Raw genomic sequence first — 26,233 nt, 5'->3', positions numbered from 1 at the left:
ATTGACCTTGTTATCAGATTTTGGTGATCTTTAAGTAGACAAGTCAAAATTTCAAACCCCCTGTTATGGTGTAGGGTACCTGGCCTTCTCTGATGTAATCAGAGTTAGATTTGATTCAGTGATTTAATAAAAACAGCTAGGAAGCACAATTTAGCAGTGGGTTGCAGAGAAAAAGAAATATGCTGGCAAAAAAAATCCAATTGAGTGATTAAACAGCTCTTCATTTTCTGGCTTTATTTTTATGCTAACAAATTTGTTCTTTGAAAAGTGTCCACAAAGCCAAGTCTCTGATTAACACCTTTGTAGGGATGGTTTTTCACCTATTACTAAATTAAACTTGCTTCATTGGAAAGGCAGCAAGATGCATCCTCATTTCAATGTCTACTGAAATAATACAGGTTGACACCAGGAAACATTAACGCCACTGTATCCTTGCTGCTTTCTCATGTGGAAGTCTGTTTAATGTGAAAACAAGGTGATATCTAATTAGCACACAGGTAAGGAATTAAGAAAATCTTTATTTAAGGGTGAAGATGTTTCTCACAAAATCGTTGCCCCAATGCATCATTGAAATTCAAGCTGGAAAGATGATTTTAATATATCACTTGTACATTTTGTATTGCTCTTCTGGTGACAATGTAGTTTGTTTTTGTCAATTACCATTTTAATAATAGGGTAAAGAAAATTAAGTGGATTTTTGAAAGAAAACAATACTGTCAATATACTATTAAAACAAATTAAAATGGTAAAAGTTATTGTACTTTAAGTAAAAATAAAAGAGCCAAAATATCAATCCCAGTTTTGGATTACTTTAATTAACAAAAAAAAATGCATATAGCAGAGGATAGTTTCAATCTGCCTACCGCTGGGTTATGGGCCCAGCATGCTTCCATTGCTGTACTCTGCTGCACATGTAAGTGCAAGAGATCCTGAAGCACTCACTCATCATGGGAAAGTACCAATGTGTTTCTTCGTTGGTTGATGGAAGAAACATCTTACAAAAACTCTCCAGATTATTGACTTTTTAAAGTTTTTCTAGGAAACGTTCTAGATGTATGCTTATTAGCCTTTGTCAGAATATACTTTTTGCAAAGTGTCTCTGTGGCGCAATCGGTTAGTGTGTCCGGCTACTAACCAAAAGGTTGGTGGTTCAATCCCACCCAGGGACGTAATTGAACTTGTTATCAGATTTTGGTGATCTTTAAGTAGACAAGTCAAAATTTCAAACCCCCTCTTATGGTGTAGGGTACCTGGCCTTCTCTGATGTAATCAGAGTTAGATTTGATTCAGTGATTTTATAAAAACAGCTAGGAAGCACAAATTAGCAGTGGGTTGCAGAGAAAAAGAAATATGCTGGCAAAAAAAATCCAATTGAGTGATTAAACAGCTCTTCATTTTCTGGCTTTATTTTTATGCTAACAAATTTGTTCTCTGAAAAGTGTCCACAAAGCCAAGTCTCTGATTAACACCTTTGTAGGGATGGTTTTTCACCTATTACTAAATTAAACTTGCTTCATTGGAAAGGCAGTAAGATGCATCCTCATTTCAATGTCTACTGAAATAATACAGGTTGACACCAGGAAACATTAACGCCACTGCATCCTTGCTGCTTTCTCATGTAGAAGTCTGTTTAATGTGAAAACAAGGTGATATCTAATTAGCACACAGGTAAGGAATTAAGAAAATCTTTATTTAAGGGTGAAGATGTTTCTCACAAAATCGTTGCCCCAATGCATCATTGAAATTCAAGCTGGAAAGATGATTTTAATATATCACTTGTACATTTTGTATTGCTCTTCTGGTGACAATGTAGTTTGTTTTTGTCAATTACCCTTTTAATAATAGGGTAAAGAAAATTAAGTGGATTTTTTTAAAGAAAACTATACTGTCAATATACTATTAAAACAAATTAAAATGGTAAAAGTTATTGTACTTTAAGTAAAAATAAAAGAGCAAAAATATCAATCCCAGTTTTGATTACTTAAATTAACAAAAAAAATGCATATAGCAAAGGATAGTTTCAATCTGCCTACCTCTGGGTTATGGGCCCAGCATGCTTCCATTGCAGTACTCTGCTGCACATGTAAGTGCAAGAGATCCTGAAGCACTCACTCATCATGGGAAAGTACCAATGTGTTTCTTCGTTGGTTGATGGAAGAAACATCTTACAAAAACTCTCCAGATTATGGACTTTTTAAAGTTTTTCTAGGAAACGTTCTAGATGTATGCTTATTAGCCTTTGTCAGTACGCATTTTTTACAAAGTGTCTCTGTGGCGCAATCGGTTAGTGTGTCTGGCTACTAACCAAAAGGTTGGTGGTTCAATCCCACCCAGGGACGTAATTGACCTTGTTATCAGATTTTGGTGATCTTTAAGTAGACAAGTCAAAATTTCAAACCCCCTGTTATGTTGTAGGGTACCTGGCCTTCTCTGATGTAATCAGAGTTAGATTTGATTCAGTGATTTTATAAAAACAGATAGGAAGCACAATTTAGCAGTGGGTTGCAGAGAAAAAGAAATATGCTGGAAAAAAAATCCAATTGAGTGATTAAACAGCTCTTCATTTTCTGGCTTTATTTTTATGCTAACAAATTTGTTCTCTGAAAAGTGTCCACAAAGCCAAGTCTCTGATTAACACCTTTGTAGGGATGGTTTTTCACCTATTACTAAATTAAACTTGCTTCATTGGAAAGGCAGTAAGATGCATCCTCATTTCAATGTCTACTGAAATAATACAGGTTGACACCAGGAAACATTAACGCCACTGCATCCTTGCTGCTTTCTCATGTAGAAGTCTGTTTAATGTGAAAACAAGGTGATATCTAATTAGCACACAGGTAAGGAATTAAGAAAATCTTTATTTAAGGGTGAAGATGTTTCTCACAAAATCGTTGCCCCATTGCATCATTGAAATTCAAGCTGGAAAGATATATTTTAATATATCACTTGTACATTTTGTATTGCTCTTCTGGTGACAATGTAGTTTGTTTTTGTCAATTACCCTTTTAATAATAGGGTAAAGAAAATTAAGTGGATTTTTTAAAGAAAACTATACTGTCATTATACTATTAAAACAAATTAAAATGGTAAAAGTTATTGTACTTTAAGTAAAAATAAAAGAGCAAAAATATCAATCCCAGTTTTGATTACTTAAATTAACAAAAAAAAATGCATATAGCAAAGGATAGTTTCAATCTGCCTACCTCTGGGTTATGGGCCCAGCATGCTTCCATTGCAGTACTCTGCTGCACATGTAAGTGCAAGAGATCCTGAAGCACTCACTCATCATGGGAAAGTACCAATGTGTTTCTTCGTTGGTTGATGGAAGAAACATCTTACAAAAACTCTCCAGATGATTGAATTTTTAAAGTTTTTCTAGGAAACGTTCTAGATGTATGCTTATTAGCCTTTGTCAGTAGATACTTTTTGCAAAGTGTCTCTGTGGCGCAATCGGTTAGTGTGTCCGGCTACTAACCAAAAGGTTGGTGGTTCAATCCCACCCAGGGACGTAATTGAACTTGTTATCAGATTTTGGTGATCTTTAATTAGACAAGTCAAAATTTCAAACCCCCTCTTATGGTGTAGGGTACCTGGCCTTCTCTGATGTAATCAGAGTTAGATTTGATTCAGTGATTTTATAAAAACAGCTAGGAAGCACAATTTAGCAGTGGGTTGCAGAGAAAAAGAAATATGCTGGCAAAAAAATCCAATTGAGTGATTAAACAGCTCTTCATTTTCTGGCTTTATTTTTATGCTAACAAATTTGTTCTCTGAAAAGTGTCCACAAAGCCAAGTCTCTGATTAACACCTTTGTAGGGATGGTTTTTCACCTATTACTAAATTAAACTTGCTTCATTGGAAAGGCAGTAAGATGCATCCTCATTTCAATGTCTACTGAAATAATACAGGTTGACACCAGGAAACATTAACGCCACTGCATCCTTGCTGCTTTCTCATGTAGAAGTCTGTTTAATGTGAAAACAAGGTGATATCTAATTAGCACACAGGTAAGGAATTAAGAAAATCTTTATTTAAGGGTGAAGATGTTTCTCACAAAATCGTTGCCCCAATGCATCATTGAAATTCAAGCTGAAAAGATGATTTTAATATATCACTTGTACATTTTGTATTGCTCTTCTGGTGACAATGTAGTTTGTTTTTGTCAATTACCCTTTTAATAATAGGGTAAAGAAAATTAAGTGGATTTTCTTTACCCTATTATTAAATGCAGTGGCGTAAAAATAAAGCCAGAAAATGAAGAGCTGTTTAATCACTCAATTGGATTTTTTTGCCAGCATATTTCTTTTTCTCTGCAACCCACTGCTAAATTGTGCTTCCTAGCTGTTTTTATAAAATCACTGAATCAAATCTAACTCTGATTACATCAGAGAAGGCCAGGTACCCTACACCATAAGAGGGGGTTTGAAATTTTGACTTGTCTACTTAAAGATCACCAAAATCTGATAACAAGGTCAATTACATCCCTGGGTGGGATTGAACCACCAACCTTTTGGTTAATAGCCGTACACACTAACTGATTGCGCCACAGAGACACTTTGCAAAAGTACATACTGACAAAGGCTAATAAGCATTCATCTAAAACGTTTCCTAGAAAAACTTTAAAAATTCAATAATCTGGAGAGTTTTTGTAAGATGTTTCTTCCATCAACCAACGAAGAAACACATTGGTACTTTCCCATGATGAGTGAGTGCTTCAGGATCTCTTGCACTTACATGTGCAGCAGAGTACAGCAATGGAAGCATGCTGGGCACATAACCCAGAGGTAGGCAGATTGAAACTATCCTCTGCTATATGCATTTTTTTTTTGTTAATTAAAGTAATCCAAAACTGGGATTGATATGTTGGCTCTTTTATTTTTACTTACAGTACAATAACTTTTACCATTTTAATTTGTTTTAATAGTATATTGACAGTATTGTTTTCTTTCAAAAATCCACTTAATTTTCTTTACCCTATTATTAAAATGGTAATTGACAAAAACAAACTACATTGTCACCAGAAGAGCAATACAAAATGTACAAGTGATATATTAAAATCATCTTTCCAGCTTGAATTTCAATGATGCATTGTCGCAACGATTTTGTGAGAAACATTTTCACCCTTAAATAAAGATTTTCTTAATTCCTTACCTGTGTGCTAATTAGATATCACCTTGTTTTCACATTAAACAGACTTCCACATGAGAAAGCAGCAAGGATGCAGTGGCGTTAATGTTTCCTGGTGTCAACCTGTATTATTTCAGTAGACATTGAAATGAGGATGCATCTTGCTGCCTTTCCAATGAAGCAAGTTTAATTTAGTAATAGGTTAAAAACCATCCTTACAAAGGTGTTAATCAGAGACTTGGCTTTGTGGACACTTTTCAGAGAACAAATTTGTTAGCATAAAAATAAAGCTAGAAAATTAAGAGCTGTTTAATCACTCAATTGGATTTTTTTTGCCAGCATATTTCTTTTTCTCTGCAACCCACTGCTAAATTGTGCTTCCTAGCTGTTTTTATAAAATCACTGAATCAAATCTAACTCTGATTACATCAGAGAAGGCCAGGTACCCTACACCAGAACAGGGGGTTTGAAATTTTGACTTGTCTACTTAAAGATCACCAAAATCTGATAACAAGGTCAATTACGTCCCTGGGTGGGATTGAACCACCAACCTTTTGGTTAATAGCCATGCACACTATCTGATTGCGCCACAGAGACACTTTGCAAAAGTTCATACTGACAAAGGCTAATAAGCATTCATCTAAAACGTTTCCTAGAAAAACTTTAAAAAGTCAATAATCTGGAGAGTTTTTGTAAGATGTTTCTTCCATCAACCAACGAAGAAACACATTGGTACTTTCCAATGATGAGTGAGTGCTTCAGGATCTCTTGCACTTACATGTGCAGCAGAGTACAGCAATGGAAGCATGCTGGGCCCATAACCCAGCGGTAGGCAGATTGAAACTATCCTCTGCTATATGCATTTTTTTTTGTTAATTAAAGTAATCCAAAACTGGGATTGATATTTTGGCTCTTTTATTTTTACTTAAAGTACAATAACTTTTACCATTTTAATTTGTTTTAATAGTATATTGACAGTATTGTTTTCTTTCAAAAATCCACTTAATTTTCTTTACCCTATTATTAAAATGGTAATTGACAAAAACAAACTACATTGTCACCAGAAGAGCAATACAAAATGTACAAGTGATATATTAAAATCATCTTTCCAGCTTGAATTTCAATGATGCATTGGGGCAACGATTTTGTGAGAAACATCTTCACCCTTAAATAAAGATTTTCTTAATTCCTTACCTGTGTGCTAATTAGATATCACCTTGTTTTCACATTAAACAGACTTCCACATGAGAAAGCAGCAAGGATGCAGTGGCGTTAATGTTTCCTGGTGTCAACCTGTATTATTTCAGTAGACATTGAAATGAGGATGCATCTTGCTGCCTTTCCAATGAAGCAAGTTTAATTTAGTAATAGGTGAAAAACCATCCTTACAAAGGTGTTAATCAGAGACTTGGCTTTGTGGACACTTTTCAGAGAACAAATTTGTTAGCATAAAAATAAAGCCAGAAAATGAAGAGCTGTTTAATCACTCAATTGGATTTTTTTGCCAGCATATTTCTTTTTCTCTGCAACCCACTGCTAAATTGTGCTTCCTAGCTGTTTTTATAAAATCACTGAATCAAATCTAACTGATTACATCAGAGAAGGCCAGGTACCCTACACCATAAGAGGGGGTTTGAAATTTTGACTTGTCTACTTAAAGATCACCAAAATCTGATAACAAGGTCAATTACGTCCCTGGGTGGGATTGAACCACCAATCTTTTGGTTAATAGCCATACACACTAACTGTTTGCGCCACAGAGACACTTTGCAAAAGTCCCTACTGACAAAGGCTAATAAGCATTCATCTAAAACGTTTCCTAGAAAAACTTTAAAAAGTCAATAATCTGGAGAGTTTTTGTAAGATGTTTCTTTCATCAACCAACGAAGACACACATTGGTACTTTCCCATGATGAGTGAGTGCTTCAGGATCTATTGCACTTACATGTGCAGCAGAGTACAGCAATGGAAGCATGCTGGGCACATAACCCAGAGGTAGGCAGATTGAAACTATCCTCTGCTATATGCATTTTTTTTGTTAATTAAAGTAATCCAAAACTGGGATTGATATGTTGGCTCTTTTATTTTTACTTACAGTACAATAACTTTTACCATTTTAATTTGTTTTAATAGTATATAGACAGTATTGTTTTCTTTCAAAAATCCACTTAATTTTCTTTACCCTATTATTAAAATGGTAATTGACAAAAACAAACTACATTGTCACCAGAAGAGCAATACAAAATGTACAAGTGATATATTAAAATCATCTTTCCAGCTTGAATTTCAATGATGCATTGGGGCAACGATTTTGTGAGAAACATTTTCACCCTTAAATAAAGATTTTCTTAATTCCTTACCTGTGTGCTAATTAGATATCACCTTGTTTTCACATTAAACAGACTTCCACATGAGAAAGCAGCAAGGATGCAGTGGCGTTAATGTTTCCTGGTGTCAACCTGTATTATTTCAGTAGAAATTGAAATGAGGATGCATCTTGATGCCTTTCCAATGAAGCAAGTTTAATTTAGTAATAGGTTAAAAACCATCCTTACAAAGGTGTTAATCAGAGACTTGGCTTTGTGGACACTTTTCAGTGAACAAATTTGTTAGCATAAAAATAAAGCCAGAAAATGAAGAGCTGTTTAATCACTCAATTGGATTTTTTTTGCCAGCATATTTCTTTTTCTCTGCAACCCACTGCTAAATTGTGCTTCCTATCTGTTTTTATAAAATCACTGAATCAAATCTAACTCTGATTACATCAGAGAAGGCCAGGTACCCTACACCATAACAGGGGGTTTGAAATTTTGACTTGTCTACTTAAAGATCACCAAAATCTGATAACAAGGTCAATTACGTCCCTGGATGGGATTGAACCACCAACCTTTTGGTTAGTAGCCAGACACACTAACCGATTGCGCCACAGAGAAACTTTGTAAAAATTACATACTGACAAAGGCTAATAAGCATACATCTAGAACGTTTCCTAGAAAAACTTTAAAAAGTCAATAATCTGGAGAGTTTTTGTAAGATGTTTCTTCCATCAACCAACGAAGAAACACATTGGTACTTTCCCATGATGAGTGAGTGCTTCAGGATCTCTTGCACTTACATGTGCAGCAGAGTACTGCAATGGAAGCATGCTGGGCCCATAACCCAGAGGTAGGCAGATTGAAACTATCCTTTGCTATATGCATTTTTTTTGTTAATTTAAGTAATCAAAACTGGGATTGATATTTTTGCTCTTTTATTTTTACTTAAAGTACAATAACTTTTACCATTTTAATTTGTTTTAATAGTATATTGACAGTATAGTTTTCTTTAAAAAATCCACTTAATTTTCTTTACCCTATTATTAAAAGGGTAATTGACAAAAACAAACTACATTGTCACCAGAAGAGCAATACAAAATGTACAAGTGATATATTAAAATCATCTTTCCAGCTTGAATTTCAATGATGCATTGGGGCAACGATTTTGTGAGAAACATCTTCACCCTTAAATAAAGATTTTCTTAATTCCTTACCTGTGTGCTAATTAGATATCACCTTGTTTTCACATTAAACAGACTTCTACATGAGAAAGCAGCAAGGATGCAGTGGCGTTAATGTTTCCTGGTGTCAACCTGTATTATTTCAGTAGACATTGAAATGAGGATGCATCTTGCTGCCTTTCCAATGAAGCAAGTTTAATTTAGTAATAGGTGAAAAACCATCCCTACAAAGGTGTTAATCAGAGACTTGGCTTTGTGGACACTTTTCAGAGAACAAATTTGTTAGCATAAAAATAAAGCCAGAAAATGAAGAGCTGTTTAATCACTCAATTGGATTTTTTTTGCCAGCATATTTCTTTTTCTCTGCAACCCACTGCTAAATTGTGCTTCCTAGCTGTTTTTATAAAATCAATGAATCAAATCTAACTCTGATTACATCAGAGCAGGCGAGGTACCCTACACCAGAACAGGGGGTTTGAAATTTTGACTTGTCTACTTAAAGATCACCAAAATCTGATAACAAGGTCAATTACGTCCCTGGGTGGGATTGAACCACCTACCATTTGGTTAGTAGCCAGACACACTAACCGATTGCGCCACAGAGACACTTTGCAAAAAGTCCATACTGACAAAGGCTAATAAGCATACATCTAGAACGTTTCCTAGAAAAACTTTAAAAAGTCAATAATCTGGAGAGTTTTTCTAAGATGTTTCTTCCATCAACCAACGAAGAAACACATTGGTACTTTCCCATGATGACTGAGTGCTTCAGGATCTCTTGCACTTACATGTGCAGCAGAGTACTGCAATGGAAGCATGCTGGGCCCATAACCCAGAGGTAGGCAGATTGAAACTATCCTTTGCTATATGCATTTTTTTTTGTTAATTTAAGTAATCAAAACTGGGATTGATATTTTTGCTCTTTTATTTTTACTTAAAGTACAATAACTTTTACCATTTTAATTTGTTTTAATAGTATATTGACAGTATAGTTTTCTTTCAAAAATCCACTTAATTTTCTTTACCCTATTATTAAAAGGGTAATTGACAAAAACAAACTACATTGTCACCAGAAGAGCAATACAAAATGTACAAGTGATATATTAAAATCATCTTTCCAGCTTGAATTTCAATGATGCATTGGGGCAACGATTTTGTGAGAAACATCTTCACCCTTAAATAAAGATTTTCTTAATTCCTTACCTGTGTGCTAATTAGATATCACCTTGTTTTCACATTAAACAGACTTCCACATGAGAAAGCAGCAAGGATGCTGTGGCGTTAATGTTTCCTGGTGTCAAATCGTATTATTTCAGTAGACATTGAAATGAGGATGCATCTTGCTGCCTTTCCAATGAAGCAAATTTAATTTAGTAATAGGTGAAAAACCATCCCTACAAAGGTGTTAATCAGAGACTTGGCTTTGTGGACACTTTTCAGAGAACAAATTTGTTGGCATAAAAATAAAAGCCAGAAAATTAAGAGCTGTTTAATCACTCAATTGGATTTTTTTGCCAGCATATTTCTTTTTCTCTGCAACCCACTGCTAAATTGTGCTTCCTAGCTGTTTTTATAAAATCACTGAATCAAATCTAACTCTGATTACATCAGAGAAGGCCAGGTACCCTACACCATAAGATGGGGTTTGAAATTTTGACTTGTCTACTTAAAGATCACCAAAATCTGACAACAAGGTCAACTACGTCCTTGGGTGGGATTGAACCACCAACCTTTTGGTTTATAGCCGTACACACTAACTGATTGCACCACAGAGACACTTTGCAAAAGTACATACTGACAAAGGCTAATAAGCATTCATCTAAAACGTTTCCTAGAAAAACTTTAAAAAGTCAATAATCTGGAGAGTTTTTGTAAGATGTTTCTTCCATCCACCAACGAAGAAACACATTTGTACTTTCCCATGATGAGTGAGTGCTTCAGGATCTCTTGCACTTACATGTGCAGCAGAGTACTGCAATGGAAGCATGCTGGGCCCATAACCCAGAGGTAGGCAGATTAAAACTATCCTCTGCTATATGCATTTTTTTTGTTAATTAAAGTAATCCAAAACTGGGATTGATATTTTTGCTCTTTTATTTTTCATTAAAGTACAATAACTTTTACCATTTTAATTTGTTTTAATAGTATATTGAAAGTATTGTTTTCTTTTAAAAATCCACTTAATTTTCTTTACCCTATTATTAAAATGGTAATTGACAAAAACAAACTACATTGTCACCAGAAGAGCAATACAAAATGTACAAGTGATATATTAAAATCATCTTTCCAGCTTGAATTTCAAAGATGCATTGGGGCAACGATTTTGTGAGAAACATTTTCACCCTTAAATAAAGATTTTCTTAATTCCTTACCTGTGTGCTAATTAGATATCACCTTGTTTTCACATTAAACAGACTTCCACATGAGAAAGCAGCAAGGATGCAGTGGCGTTAATGTTTCCTGGTGTCAACCTGTATTATTTCAGTAGACATTGAAATGAGGATGCATCTTGCTGCCTTTCCAATGAAGCAAGTTTAATTTAGTAATAGGTGAAAAACCATCCTTACAAAGGTGTTAATCAGAGACTTGGCTTTGTGGACACTTTTCAGAGAACAAATTTGTTAGCATAAAAATAAAGCCAGAAAATGAAGAGCTGTTTAATCACTCAATTGGATTTTTTTGCCAGCATATTTCTTTTTCTCTGTAACCCACTGCTAAATTGTGCTTCCTAGCTGTTTTTATAAAATCACTGAATCAAATCTAACTCTGATTACATCAGAGAAGGCCAGGTACCCTACACCATAAGAGGGGGATTGAAATTTTGACTTGTCTACTTAAAGATCACCAAAATCTGATAACAAGGTCAATTACGTCCCTGGGTGGGATTGAACCACCAACCTTTTGGGTAGTAGCCGGACACACTAACCGATTGCGCCACAGAGACACTTTGCGAAAACTACATACTGACAAAGGCTAATAAGCATTAATCTAGAACGTTTCCTAGAAAAACTTTAAAAAGTCAATAATCTGGAGAGTTTTTGTAAGAATTTTCTTAAATCAACCAACGAAGAAACACATTGGTACTTTCCCATGATGAGTGAGTGCTTCAGGATCTCTTGCACTTACATGTGCAGCAGAGTACTGCAATGGAAGCATGCTGGGCCCATTACCCAGAGGTAGGCAGATTGAAACTATCCTCTGCTATATGCATTTTTTTTGTTAAAGTAATCCAAAACTGAGATTGATATGTTAGCTATTTTATGTTTACTTAAAGTACAATAACTTTTACCATTTTAATTTGTTTTAATAGTATATTGACAGTATTGTTTTCTTTCAAAAATCCACTTAATTTTCTTTACCCTATTATTAAAATGGTAATTGACAAAAACAAACTACATTGTCACCAGAAGAGCAATACAAAATGTACAAGTGATATATTAAAATCATCTTTCCAGCTTGAATTTCAATGATGCATTGGGGCAACGATTTTGTGAGAAACATCTTCACCCTTAAATAAAGATTTTCTTAATTCCTTACCTGTGTGCTAATTAGATATCACCTTGTTTTCACATTAAACAGTCTTCCACATGAGAAAGCAGCAAGGATGCATTGGCGTTAATGTTTCCTGGTGTCAACCTGTATTATTTCAGTAGACATTGAAATGAGGATGCATCTTGCTGCCTTTCCAATGAAGCAAGTTTAATTTAGTAATAGGTGAAAAACCATCCTTACAAAGGTGTTCATCAGAGACTTGGCTTTGTGGACACTTTTCAGAGAACATATTTGTTAGCATAAAAATAAAGCCAGAAAATGAAGAGCTGTTTAATCACTCAATTGGATTTTTTTGCCAGCATATTTCTTTTTCTCTGCAACCAACTGCTAAATTGTGCTTCCTAGCTGTTTTTATAAAATCACTGAATCAAATCTAACTCTGATTACATCAGAGAAGGCCAGGTACCCTACACCATAAGAGGGGATTTGAAATTTTGACTTGTCTACTTAAAGATCACCAAAATCTGATAACAAGGTCAATTACGTCCCTGGGTGGGATTGAACCACCAACCTTTTGGTTTACAGCCGTACACACTAACTGATTGCGCCACAGAGACACTTTGCAAAAGTACATACTGACAAAGGCTAATAAGCATTCATCTAAAACGTTTCCTAGAAAAACTTTAAAAAGTCAATAATCTGGAGAGTTTTTGTAAGATGTTTCTTCCATCCACCAACGAAGAAACACATTGGTACTTTCCCATGATGAGTGAGTGCTTCAGGATCTCTTGCACTTACATGTGCAGCAGAGTACTGCAATGGAAGCATGCTGGGCCCATAACCCAGAGGTAGGCAGATTAAAACTATCCTCTGCTATATGCATTTTTTTTGTTAATTAAAGTAATCCAAAACTGGGATTGATATTTTTGCTCTTTTATTTTTCATTAAAGTACAATAACTTTTACCATTTTAATTTGTTTTAATAGTATATTGAAAGTATTGTTTTCTTTTAAAAATCCACTTAATTTTCTTTACCCTATTATTAAAATGGTAATTGACAAAAACAAACTACATTGTCACCAGAAGAGCAATACAAAATGTACAAGTGATATATTAAAATCATCTTTCCAGCTTGAATTTCAATGATGCATTGGGGCAACGATTTTGTGAGAAACATTTTCACCCTTAAATAAAGATTTTCTTAATTCCTTACCTGTGTGCTAATTAGATATCACCTTGTTTTCACATTAAACAGACTTCCACGTGGCGTTAATGTTTCCTGGTGTCAACCTGTATTATTTCAGTATACATTGAAATGAGGATGCATCTTGCTGCCTTTCCAATGAAGCAAGTTTAATTTAGTAATAGGTGAAAAACCATCCTTACAAAGGTGTTAATCAGAGACTTGGCTTTGTGGACACTTTTCAGAGAACAAATTTGTTAGCATAAAAATAAAGCCAGAAAATGAAGAGCTGTTTAATCACTCAATTGGATTTTTTTGCCAGCATATTTCTTTTTCTCTGTAACCCACTGCTAAATTGTGCTTCCTAGCTGTTTTTATAAAATCACTGAATCAAATCTAACTCTGATTACATCAGAGAAGGCCAGGTACCCTACACCATAAGAGGGGGACTGAAATTTTGACTTGTCTACTTAAAGATCACCAAAATCTGATAACAAGGTCAATTACGTGCCAGGGTGGGATTGAACCACCAACCTTTTGGTTAATAACCATACACACTTACTGATTGCGCCACAGAGACACTTTGCAAAAGTACATACTGACAAAGGCTAATAAGCATTCATCTAAAACGTTTCCTAGAAAAACTTTAAAAAGTCAATAATCTGGAGAGTTTTTGTAAGATGTTTCTTCCATCAACCAACGAAGAAACACATTGGTACTTTCCCATCATGAGTGAGTGCTTCAGGATCTATTGCACTTACATGTGCAGCAGAGTACAGCAATGGAAGCATGCTGGGCACATAACCCAGAGGTAGGCAGATTGAAACTATCCTCTGCTATATGCATTTTTTTTTGTCAATTAAAGTAATCCAAAACTGGGATTGATATGTTGGCTCTTTTATTTTTACTTACAGTACAATAACTTTTACCATTTTAATTTGTTTTAATAGTATATTGACAGTATTGTTTTCTTTCAAAAATCCACTTAATTTTCTTTACCCTAATATTAAAATGGTAATTGACAAAAACAAACTACATTGTCACCAGAAGAGCAATACAAAATGTACAAGTGATATATTAAAATCATCTTTCCAGCTTGAATTTCAATGATGCATTGGGGCAACGATTTTGTGAGAAACATTTTCACCCTTAAATAAAGATTTTCTTAATTCCTTACCTGTGTGCTAATTAGATATCACCTTGTTTTCACATTAAACAGTCTTCCACATGAGAAAGCAGCAAGGATGCATTGGCGTTAATGTTTCCTGGTGTCAACCTGTATTATTTCAGTAGACATTGAAATGAGGATGCATCTTGCTGCCTTTCCAATGAAGCAAGTTTAATTTAGTTATAGGTGAAAAACCATCCTTACAAAGGTGTTCATCAGAGACTTGGCTTTGTGGACACTTTTCAGAGAACATATTTGTTAGCATAAAAATAAAGCCAGAAAATGAAGAGCTGTTTAATCACTCAATTGGATTTTTTTGCCAGCATATTTCTTTTTCTCTGCAACCCACTGCTAAATTGTGCTTCCTAGCTGTTTTTATAAAATCACTGAATCAAATCTAACTCTGATTACATCAGAGAAGGCCAGGTACCCTACACCATAAGAGGGGATTTGAAATTTTGACTTGTCTACTTAAAGATCACCAAAATCTGACAACAAGGTCAATTACGTCCCTGGGTGGGATTGAACCACCAACCTTTTGGTTTATAGCCGTACACACTAACTGATTGCGCCACAGAGACACTTTGCAAAAGTACATACTGACAAAGGCTAATAAGCATTCATCTAAAACGTTTCCTAGAAAAACTTTAAAAAGTCAATAATCTGGAGAGTTTTTGTAAGATGTTTCTTCCATCCACCAACGAAGAAACACATTGGTACTTTCCCATGATGAGTGAGTGCTTCAGGATCTCTTGCACTTACATGTGCAGCAGAGTACTGCAATGGAAGCATGCTGGGCCCATAACCCAGAGGTAGGCAGATTAAAACTATCCTCTGCTATATGCATTTTTTTTGTTAATTAAAGTAATCCAAAACTGGGATTGATATTTTTGCTCTTTTATTTTTCATTAAAGTACAATAACTTTTACCATTTTAATTTGTTTTAATAGTATATTGAAAGTATTGTTTTCTTTTAAAAATCCACTTAATTTTCTTTACCCTATTATTAAAATGGTAATTGACAAAAACAAACTACATTGTCACCAGAAGAGCAATACAAAATGTACAAGTGATATATTAAAATCATCTTTCCAGCTTGAATTTCAATGATGCATTGGGGCAACGATTTTGTGAGAAACATTTTCACCCTTAAATAAAGATTTTCTTAATTCCTTACCTGTGTGCTAATTAGATATCACCTTGTTTTCACATTAAACAGACTTCTACATGAGAAAGCAGCAAGGATGCAGTGGCGTTAATGTTTCCTGGTGTCAACCTGTATTATTTCAGTAGACATTGAAATGAGGATGCATCTTGCTGCCTTTCCAATGAAGCAATTTAATTTAGTAATAGGTTAAAAACCATCCTTACAAAGGTGTTAATCAGAGACTTGGCTTTGTGGACACTTTTCAGAGAACAAATTTGTTAGCATAAAAATAAAGCCAGAAAATTAAGAGCTGTTTAATCACTCAATTGGATTTTTTTTTTGCCAGCATATTTCTTTTTCTCTGCAACCCACTGCTAAATTGTGCTTCCTAGCTGTTTTTATAAAATCACTGAATCAAATCTAACTCTGATTACATCAGAGAAGGCCAGGTACCCTACACCAGAACAGGGGGTTTGAAATTTTTACTTGTCTACTTAAAGATCACCAAAATCTGATAACAAGGTCAATTACGTCCCTGGGTGGGATTGAACCACCAACCTTTTGGTTATTAGCCGTGCACACTAACTGATTGCGCCACAAAGACACTTTGCAAAAGTATATACTGACAAAGGCTAATAAGCATTCATCTAAAACGTTTCCTAGAAAAACTTTAAAAAGTCAATAATCTGGAGAGTTTTTGTAAAATGTTTCTTCCATCAACCAACGAAGAAACACATTGGTACTTTCCCATGATGAGTGAGTGCTTCAGGATCTCTTGCACTTACATGTGCAGCAGAGTACAGCAATGGAAGCATGCTGGGCCCATAACCCAGCGGTAGGCAGATTGAAACTATCCTCTGCTATATGCATTTTTTTTTTGTTAATTAAAGTAATCCAAAACTGGGATTGATATTTTGGCTCTTTTATTTTTACTTAAAGTACAATAACTTTTACCATTTTAATTTGTTTTAATAGTATATTGACAGTATTGTTTTCTTTCAAAAATCCACTTAATATTCTTTACCCTATTATTAAAATGGTAATTGACAAAAACAAACTACATTGTCACCAGAAGAGCAATACAAAATGTACAAGTGATATATTAAAATCATCTTTCCAGCTTGAATTTCAATGATGCATTGGGGCAACGATTTTGTGAGAAACATCTTCACCCTTAAATAAAGATTTTCTTAATTCCTTACCTGTGTGCTAATTAGATATCACCTTGTTTTCACATTAAACAGACTTCCACATGAGAAAGCAGCAAGGATACAGTGGCGTTAATGTTTCCTGGTGTCAACCTGTATTATTTCAGTAGACATTGAATTGAGGATGCATCTTGCTGCCTTTCCAATGAAGCAAGTTTAATTTAGTAATAGGTGAAAAACCATCCCTACAAAGGTGTTAATCAGAGACTTGGCTTTGTGGACACTTTTCAGAGAACAAATTTGTTAGCATAAAAATAAAGCCAGAAAATGAAGAGCTGTTTAATCACTCAATTGGATTTTTTTTGCCAGCATATTTCTTTTTCTCTGCAACCCACTGCTAAATTGTGCTTCCTAGCTAATTTTATAAAATCACTGAATCAAATCTAACTCTGATTACATCAGAGAAGGCCAGGTACCCTACACCATAACAGGGGGTTTGAAATTTTGACTTGTCTACTTAAAGATCACCAAAATCTGATAACAAGGTCAATTACGTCCCTGGTTGGGATTGAACCACCAACCTTTTGGTTAGTAGCCGGACACACTAACCGATTGCGCCACAGAGACACTTTGCAAAAAGTTCATACTGACAAAGTCTAATAAGCATACATCTAGAACGTTTCCTAGAAAAACTTTAAAAAGTCAATAATCTGGAGAGTTTTTGTAAGATGTTTCTTCCATCAACCAATGAAGAAACACATTGGTACTTTCCCATGATGAGTGAGTGCTTCAGGATCTCTTGCACTTACATGTGCAGCAGAGTACTGCAATGGAAGCATGCTGGGCCCATAACCCAGAGGTAGGCAGATTGAAACTATCCTTTGCTATATGCATTTTTTTTTGTTAATTTAAGTAATCAAAACTGGGATTGATATTTTTGCTCTTTTATTTTTACTTAAAGTACAATAACTTTTACCATTTTAATTTGTTTTAATAGTATATTGACAGTATAGTTTTCTTTAAAAAATCCACTTAATTTTCTTTACCCTATTATTAAAAGGGTAATTGACAAAAACAAACTACATTGTCACCAGAAGAGCAATACAAAATGTACAAGTGATATATTAAAATCATCTTTCCAGCTTGAATTTCAATGATGCATTGGGGCAACGATTTTGTGAGAAACATCTTCACCCTTAAATAAAGATTTTCTTAATTCCTTACCTGTGTGCTAATTAGATATCACCTTGTTTTCACATTAAACAGACTTCTACATGAGAAAGCAGCAAGGATGCAGTGGCGTTAATGTTTCCTGGTGTCAACCTGTATTATTTCAGTAGACATTGAAATGAGGATGCATCTTGCTGCCTTTCCAATGAAGCAAGTTTAATTTAGTAATAGGTGAAAAACCATCCCTACAAAGGTGTTAATCAGAGACTTGGCTTTGTGGACACTTTTCAGAGAACAAATTTGTTAGCATAAAAATAAAGCCAGAAAATGAAGAGCTGTTTAATCACTCAATTGGATTTTTTTTTGCCAGCATATTTCTTTTTCTCTGCAACCCACTGCTAAATTGTGCTTCCTAGCTGTTTTTATAAAATCAATGAATCAAATCTAACTCTGATTACATCAGAGAAGGCCAGGTACCCTACACCATAACAAGGGGTTTGAAATTTTGACTTGTCTACTTAAAGATCACCAAAATCTGATAACAAGGTCAATTACGTCCCTGGTTGGGATTGAACCACCAACCTTTTGGTTAGTAGCCGGACACACTAACTGATTGCGCCACAGAGACACTTTGCAAAAAGAACATACTGACAAAGGCTAATAAGCATACATCTAGAACGTTTCCTAGAAAAACTTTAAAAAGTCAATAATCTGGAGAGTTTTTGTAAGATGTTTCTTCCATCAACCAACAAAGAAACACATTGGTACTTTCCCATGATGACTGAGTGCTTCAGGATCTCTTGCACTTACATGTGCAGCAGAGTACTGCAATGGAAGCATGCTGGGCCCATAACCCAGAGGTAGGCAGATTGAAACTATCCTTTGCTATATGCATTTTTTTTTGTTAATTTAAGTAATCAAAACTGGGATTGATATTTTTGCTCTTTTATTTTTACTTAAAGTACAATAACTTTTACCATTTTAATTTGTTTTAATAGTATATTGACAGTATAGTTTTCTTTAAAAAATCCACTTAATTTTCTTTACCCTATTATTAAAAGGGTAATTGACAAAAACAAACTACATTGTCACCAGAAGAGCAATACAAAATGTACAAGTGATATATTAAAATCATCTTTCCAGCTTGAATTTCAATGATGCATTGGGGCAACGATTTTGTGAGAAACATCTTCACCCTTAAATAAAGATTTTCTTAATTCCTTACCTGTGTGCTAATTAGATATCACCTTGTTTTCACATTAAACAGACTTCTATATGAGAAAGCAGCAAGGATGCAGTGGCGTTAATGTTTCCTGGTGTCAACCTGTATTATTTCAGTAGACATTGAAATGAGGATGCATCTTGCTGCCTTTCCAATGAAGCAAGTTTAATTTAGTAATAGGTGAAAAACCATCCCTACAAAGGTGTTAATCAGAGACTTGGCTTTGTGGACACTTTTCAGAGAACAAATTTGTTAGCATAAAAATAAAGCCAGAAAATGAAGAGCTGTTTAATCACTCAATTGGGTTTTTTTTTGCCAGCATATTTCTTTTTCTCTGCAACCCACTGCTAAATTGTGCTTCCTAGCTGTTTTTATAAAATCAATTAATCAAATCTAACTCTGATTACATCAGAGAAGGCCAGGTACCCTACACCATAACAGGAGGTTTGAAATTTTGACTTGTCTACTTAAAGATCACCAAAATCTGATAACAAGGTCAATTACGTCCCTGGGTGGGATTGAACCACCAACCTTTTGGTTAGTAGCAGGACACATTAACCGATTGCGCCACAGAGACACTTTGCAAAAAGACCATACTGACAAAGGCTAATAAGCATACATCTAGAACGTTTCCTAGAAAAACTTTAAAAAGTCAATAATCTGGAGAGTTTTTGTAAGATGTTTCTTCCATCAACCAACGAAGAAACACATTGGTACTTTCCCATGATGACTGAGTGCTTCAGGATCTCTTGCACTTACATGTGCAGCAGTGTACTGCAATGGAAGCATGCTGGGCCCATAACCCAGAGGTAGGCAGATTGAAACTATCCTTTGCTATATGCATTTTTTTTTGTTAATTTAAGTAATCAAAACTGGGATTGATATTTTTGCTCTTTTATTTTTACTTAAAGTACAATAACTTTTACCATTTTAATTTGTTTTAATAGTATATTGACAGTATAGTTTTCTTTAAAAAATCCACTTAATTTTCTTTACCCTATTATTAAAAGGGTAATTGACAAAAACAAACTACATTGTCACCAGAAGAGCAATACAAAATGTACAAGTGATATATTAAAATCATCTTTCCAGCTTGAATTTCAATGATGCATTGGGGCAACGATTTTGTGAGAAACATCTTCACCCTTAAATAAAGATTTTCTTAATTCCTTACCTGTGTGCTAATTAGATATCACCTTGTTTTCACATTAAACAGACTTCCACATGAGAAAGCAGCAAGGATGCAGTGGCGTTAATGTTTCCTGGTGTCAACCTGTATTATTTCAGTAGACATTGAAATGAGGATGCATCTTGCTGCCTTTCCAATGAAGCAAGTTTAATTTAGTAATAGGTGAAAAACCATCCCTACAAAGGTGTTAATCAGAGACTTGGCTTTGTGGACATTTTTCAGAGAACAAATTTGTTAGCATAAAAATAAAGCCAGAAAATGAAGAGCTGTTTAATCACTCAATTGGATTTTTTTTTGCCAGCATATTTCTTTTTCTCTGCAACCCACTGCTAAATTGTGCTTCCTAGCTGTTTTTATAAAATCAATGAATCAAATCTAACTCTGATTACATCAGAGAAGGCCAGGTACTCTACACCATAACAGGGGGTTTGAAATTTTGACTTGTCTACTTAAAGATCACCAAAATCTGATAACAAGGTCAATTACGTCCCTGGGTGGGATTGAACCACCAACCTTTTGGTTAGTAGCCGGACACACTAACCGATTGCGCCACAGAGACCCTTTGCAAAAAGAACTTACTGACAAAGGCTAATAAGCATACATCTAGAACGTTTCCTAGAAAAACTTTAAAAAGTCAATAATCTGGAGAGTTTTTGTAAGATGTTTCTTCCATCAACCAACGAAGAAACACATTGGTACTTTCCCATGATGACTGAGTGCTTCAGGATCTCTTGCACTTACATGTGCAGCAGTGTACTGCAATGGAAGCATGCTGGGCCCATAACCCAGAGGTAGGCAGATTGAAACTATCCTTTGCTATATCCATTTTTTTTGTTAATTTAAGTAATCAAAACTGGGATTGATATTTTTGCTCTTTTATTTTTACTTAAAGTACAATAACTTTTACCATTTTAATTTGTTTTAATAGTATATTGACAGTATAGTTTTCTTTAAAAAATCCACTTAATTTTCTTTACCCTATTATTAAAAGGGTAATTGACAAAAACAAACTACATTGTCACCAGAAGAGCAATACAAAATGTACAAGTGATATATTAAAATCATCTTTCCAGCTTGAATTTCAATGATGCATTGGGGCAACGATTTTGTGAGAAACATCTTCACCCTTAAATAAAGATTTTCTTAATTCCTTACCTGTGTGCTAATTAGATATCACCTTGTTTTCACATTAAACAGACTTCTACATGAGAAAGCAGCAAGGATGCAGTGGCGTTAATGTTTCCTGGTGTCAACCTGTATTATTTCAGTAGACATTGAAATGAGGATGCATCTTGCTGCCTTTCCAATGAAGCAAGTTTAATTTAGTAATAGGTGAAAAACCATCCCTACAAAGGTGTTAATCAGAGACTTGGCTTTGTGGACACTTTTCAGAGAACAAATTTGTTAGCATAAAAATAAAGCCAGAAAATGAAGAGCTGTTTAATCACTCAATTGGATTTTTTTTTGCCAGCATATTTCTTTTTCTCTGCAACCCACTGCTAAATTGTGCTTCCTAGCTGTTTTTATAAAATCAATGAATCAAATCTAACTCTGATTACATCAGAGAAGGCCAGGTACCTTACACCATAACAGGGGGTTTGAAATTTTGACTTGTCTACTTAAAGATCACCAAAATCTGATAACAAGGTCAATTACGTCCCTGGTTGGGACTGAACCACCAACCTTTTGGTTAGTAGCCGGACACACTAACTGATTGCGCCACAGAGACACTTTGCAAAAAGTACATACTGACAAAGGCTAATAAGCATACATCTAGAACGTTTCCTAGAAAAACTTTAAAAAGTCAATAATCTGGAGAGTTTTTGTAAGATGTTTCTTCCATAAACCAACAAAGAAACACATTGGTACTTTCCCATGATGACTGAGTGCTTCAGGATCTCTTGCACTTACATGTGCAGCAGAGTACTGCAATGGAAGCATGCTGGGCCCATAACCCAGAGGTAGGCAGATTAAAACTATCCTCTGCTATATGCATATTTTTTTGTTAATTAAAGTAATCCAAAACTGGGATTGATATTTTTGCTCTTTTATTTTTCATTAAAGTACAATAACTTTTACCATTTTAATTTGTTTTAATAGTATATTGAAAGTATTATTTTCTTTAAAAAATCCACTTAATTTTCTTTACCCTATTATTAAAATGGTAATTGACAAAAACAAACTACATTGTCACCAGAAGAGCAATACAAAATGTACAAGTGATATATTAAAATCATCTTTCCAGCTTGAATTTCAATGATGCATTGGGGCAACGATTTTGTGAGAAACATCTTCACCCTTAAATAAAGATTTTCTTAATTCCTTACCTGTGTGCTAATTAGATATCACCTTGTTTTCACATTAAACAGACTTCTATATGAGAAAGCAGCAAGGATGCAGTGGCGTTAATGTTTCCTGGTGTCAACCTGTATTATTTCAGTAGACATTGAAATGAGGATGCATCTTGCTGCCTTTCCAATGAAGCAAGTTTAATTTAGTAATAGGTGAAAAACCATCCCTACAAAGGTGTTAATCAGAGACTTGGCTTTGTGGACACTTTTCAGAGAACAAATTTGTTAGCATAAAAATAAAGCCAGAAAATGAAGAGCTGTTTAATCACTCAATTGGGTTTTTTTTTGCCAGCATATTTCTTTTTCTCTGCAACCCACTGCTAAATTGTGCTTCCTAGCTGTTTTTATAAAATCAATGAATCAAATCTAACTCTGATTACATCAGAGAAGGCCAGGTACCCTACACCATAACAGGTGATTTGAAATTTTGACTTGTCTACTTAAAGATCACCAAAATCTGATAACAAGGTCAATTACGTCCCTGGGTGGGATTGAACCACCAACCTTTTGGTTAGTAACCATACACACTAACAGATTGCGCCACAGAGACACTTTGTAAAAAGTACGTACTGACAAAGGCTAATAAGCATACATCTAGAACGTTTCCTAGAAAAACTTTAAAAAGTCAATAATCTGGAGAGTTTTTGTAAGATGTTTCTTCCATCAACCAACGAAGAAACACATTGGTACTTTCCTATGATGAGTGAGTGCTTCAGGATCTCTTGCACTTACATGTGCAGCAGAGTACTGCAATGGAAGCATGCTGGGCCCATAACCCAGAGGTAGGCAGATTGAAACTATCCTTTGCTATATGCATTTTTTTTGTTAATTTAAGTAAACAAAACTGGGATTGATATTTTTGCTCTTTTATTTTTACTTAAAGTACAATAACTTTTACCATTTTAATTTGTTTTAATAGTATATTGACAGTATTGTTTTCTTTCAAAAATCCACTTAATTTTCTTTACCCTATTATTTAAATGGTAATTGACAAAAACAAACTACATTGTCACCAGAAGAGCAATACAAAATGTACAAGTGATATATTAAAATCATCTTTCCAGCTTGAATTTCAATGATGCATTGGGGCAACGATTTTGTGAGAAACATCTTCACCCTTAAATAAAGATTTTCTTAATTCCTTACCTGTGTGCTAATTAGATATCACCTTGTTTTCACATTAAACAGACTTCCACATGAGAAAGCAGCAAGGATGCAGTGGCGTTAATGTTTCCTGGTGTCAACCCGTATTATTTCAGTAGACATTGAAATGAGGATGCATCTTGCTGCCTTTCCAATGAAGCAAATTTAATTTAGTATTAGGTGAAAAACCATCCCTACAAAGGTGTTAATCAGAGACTTGGCTTTGTGGACACTTTTCAGAGAACAAATTTGTTAGCATAAAAATAAAGCCAGAAAATTAAGAGCTGTTTAATCACTCAATTGGATTTTTTTGCCAGCATATTTCTTTTTCTCTGCAACCCACTGCTAAATTGTGCTTCCTAGCTGTTTTTATAAAATCACTGAATCAAATCTAACTCTGATTACATCAGAGAAGGCCAGGTACCCTACACCATAAGAGGGGGTTTGAAATGTTGACTTGTCTACTTAAAGATCACCAAAATCTGATCACAAGGTCAATTACGTCCCTGGGTGGGATTGAACCACCAACCTTTTGGTTTATAGCCGTTCACACTAACTGATTGCGCCACAGAGACATTTTGCAAAAGTATATACTGACAAAGGCTAATAAGCATTCATCTAAAACGTTTCCTAGAAAAACTTTAAAAAGTCAATAATCTGGAGAGTTTTTGTAAGATGTTTCTTCCATCCACCAACGAAGAAACACATTGGTACTTTCCCATGATGAGTGAGTGCTTCAGGATCTCTTGCACTTACATGTGCAGCAAAGTACTGCAATGGAAGCATGCTGGGCCCATAACCCAGAGGTAGGCAGATTAAAACTATCCTCTGCTATATGCATATTTTTTTGTTAATTAAAGTAATCCAAAACTGGGATTGATATTTTTGCTCTTTTATTTTTCATTAAAGTACAATAACTTTTACCATTTTAATTTGTTTTAATAGTATATTGAAAGTATTATTTTCTTTAAAAAATCCACTTAATTTTCTTTACCCTATTATTAAAATGGTAATTGACAAAAACAAACTACATTGTCACCAGAAGAGCAATACAAAATGTACAAGTGATATATTAAAATCATCTTTCCAGCTTGAATTTCAATGATGCATTGGGGCAACGATTTTGTGAGAAACATCTTCACCCTTAAATAAAGATTTTCTTAATTCCTTACCTGTGTGCTAATTAGATATCACCTTGTTTTCACATTAAACAGACTTCTACATGAGAAAGCAGCAAGGATGCAGTGGCGGTAATGTTTCCTGGTGTCAACCTGTATTATTTCAGTAGACATTGAAATGAAGATGCATCTTGCTGCCTTTCCAATGAAGCAAGTTTAATTTAGTAATAGGTGAAAAACCATCCCTACAAAGGTGTTAATCAGAGACTTGGCTTTGTGGACACTTTTCAGAGAACAAATTTGTTAGCATAAAAATAAAGCCAGAAAATGAAGAGCTGTTTAATCACTCAATTGGATTTTTTTTGCCAGCATATTTCTTTTTCTCTGCAACCCACTGCTAAATTGTGCTTCCTAGCTGTTTTTATTAAATCACTGAATCAAATCTAACTCTGATTACATCAGAAAAGGCCAGGTACCCTACACCATAACAGGGGGTTTGAAATTTTGACTTGTCTACTTAAAGATCACCAAAATCTGGTAACAAGGTCAATTACGTCCCTGGGTGGGATTGAACCACCAACCTTTTGGTTAGTAGCCGGACACACTAACCGATTGCGCCACAGAGACACTTTTCGTAAACAGTACATACTGACAAAGGCTAATAAGCATACATCTAGAACGTTTCCTAGAAAAACTTTAAAAAGTCAATAATCTGGAGAATTTTTGTAAAATGTTTCTTCCATCAACCAACGAAGAAACACATTGGTACTTTCCCATGATGAGTGAGTGCTTCAGGATCTCTTGCACTTACATGTGCAGCAGAGTACTGCAATGGAAGCATGCTGGGCCCATAACCCGGAGGTAGGCAGATTGAAACTATCCTTTGCTATATGCATTTTTTTTGTTAATTTAAGTAATCAAAACTGGGATTGATATTTTTGCTCTTTTATTTTTACTTGAAGTACAATAACTTTTACCATTTTAATTTGTTTGAATAGTATATTGACAGTATAGTTTTCTTTAAAAAATCAACTTAATTTTCTTTACCCTATTATTAAAAGGGTAATTGACAAAAACAAACTACATTGTCACCAGAAGAGCAATACAAAATGTACAAGTGATATATTAAAATCATCTTTCCAGCTTGAATTTCAATGATGCATTGGGGCAACGATTTTGTGAGAAACATCTTCACCCTTAAATAAAGATTTTCTTAATTCCTTACCTGTGTGCTAATTAGATATCACCTTGTTTTCACATTAAACAGACTTCCACATGA

General features: G+C 34.7%; 6 non-coding genes across 6 annotated transcripts; 3 read left to right on the top strand and 3 right to left on the bottom strand.

Moving 5' to 3' along the window:
* Positions 1–1,095: 1,095 nt before the first annotated feature.
* Positions 1,096–1,169, top strand: TRNAS-ACU (transfer RNA serine (anticodon ACU)). The gene has a single exon. It is a non-coding gene; the product is annotated as a tRNA-Ser (tRNA).
* A 1,096-nt stretch (positions 1,170–2,265) lies between these two features.
* TRNAS-ACU (transfer RNA serine (anticodon ACU)) lies at positions 2,266–2,339 on the top strand. Its single transcript has one exon. It is a non-coding gene; the product is annotated as a tRNA-Ser (tRNA).
* A 1,096-nt stretch (positions 2,340–3,435) lies between these two features.
* On the top strand, positions 3,436–3,509 carry TRNAS-ACU (transfer RNA serine (anticodon ACU)). The gene has a single exon. It is a non-coding gene; the product is annotated as a tRNA-Ser (tRNA).
* A 5,646-nt stretch (positions 3,510–9,155) lies between these two features.
* TRNAS-ACU (transfer RNA serine (anticodon ACU)) lies at positions 9,156–9,229 on the bottom strand. The gene has a single exon. It is a non-coding gene; the product is annotated as a tRNA-Ser (tRNA).
* An 11,598-nt stretch (positions 9,230–20,827) lies between these two features.
* TRNAS-ACU (transfer RNA serine (anticodon ACU)) lies at positions 20,828–20,901 on the bottom strand. Its single transcript has one exon. It is a non-coding gene; the product is annotated as a tRNA-Ser (tRNA).
* A 4,606-nt stretch (positions 20,902–25,507) lies between these two features.
* On the bottom strand, positions 25,508–25,581 carry TRNAS-ACU (transfer RNA serine (anticodon ACU)). The gene has a single exon. It is a non-coding gene; the product is annotated as a tRNA-Ser (tRNA).
* Between the last annotated feature and the right edge of the window lie 652 nt (positions 25,582–26,233).

This window comes from Pseudophryne corroboree, chromosome 8 (assembly GCF_028390025.1).
Source record: "Pseudophryne corroboree isolate aPseCor3 chromosome 8, aPseCor3.hap2, whole genome shotgun sequence".
NCBI classification, from domain to species: Eukaryota; Metazoa; Chordata; class Amphibia; order Anura; family Myobatrachidae; genus Pseudophryne; species Pseudophryne corroboree.
The sequence above is the reverse complement of the archived record's forward strand: the minus strand, read 5'-3'. Positions and strand labels throughout refer to the sequence as shown.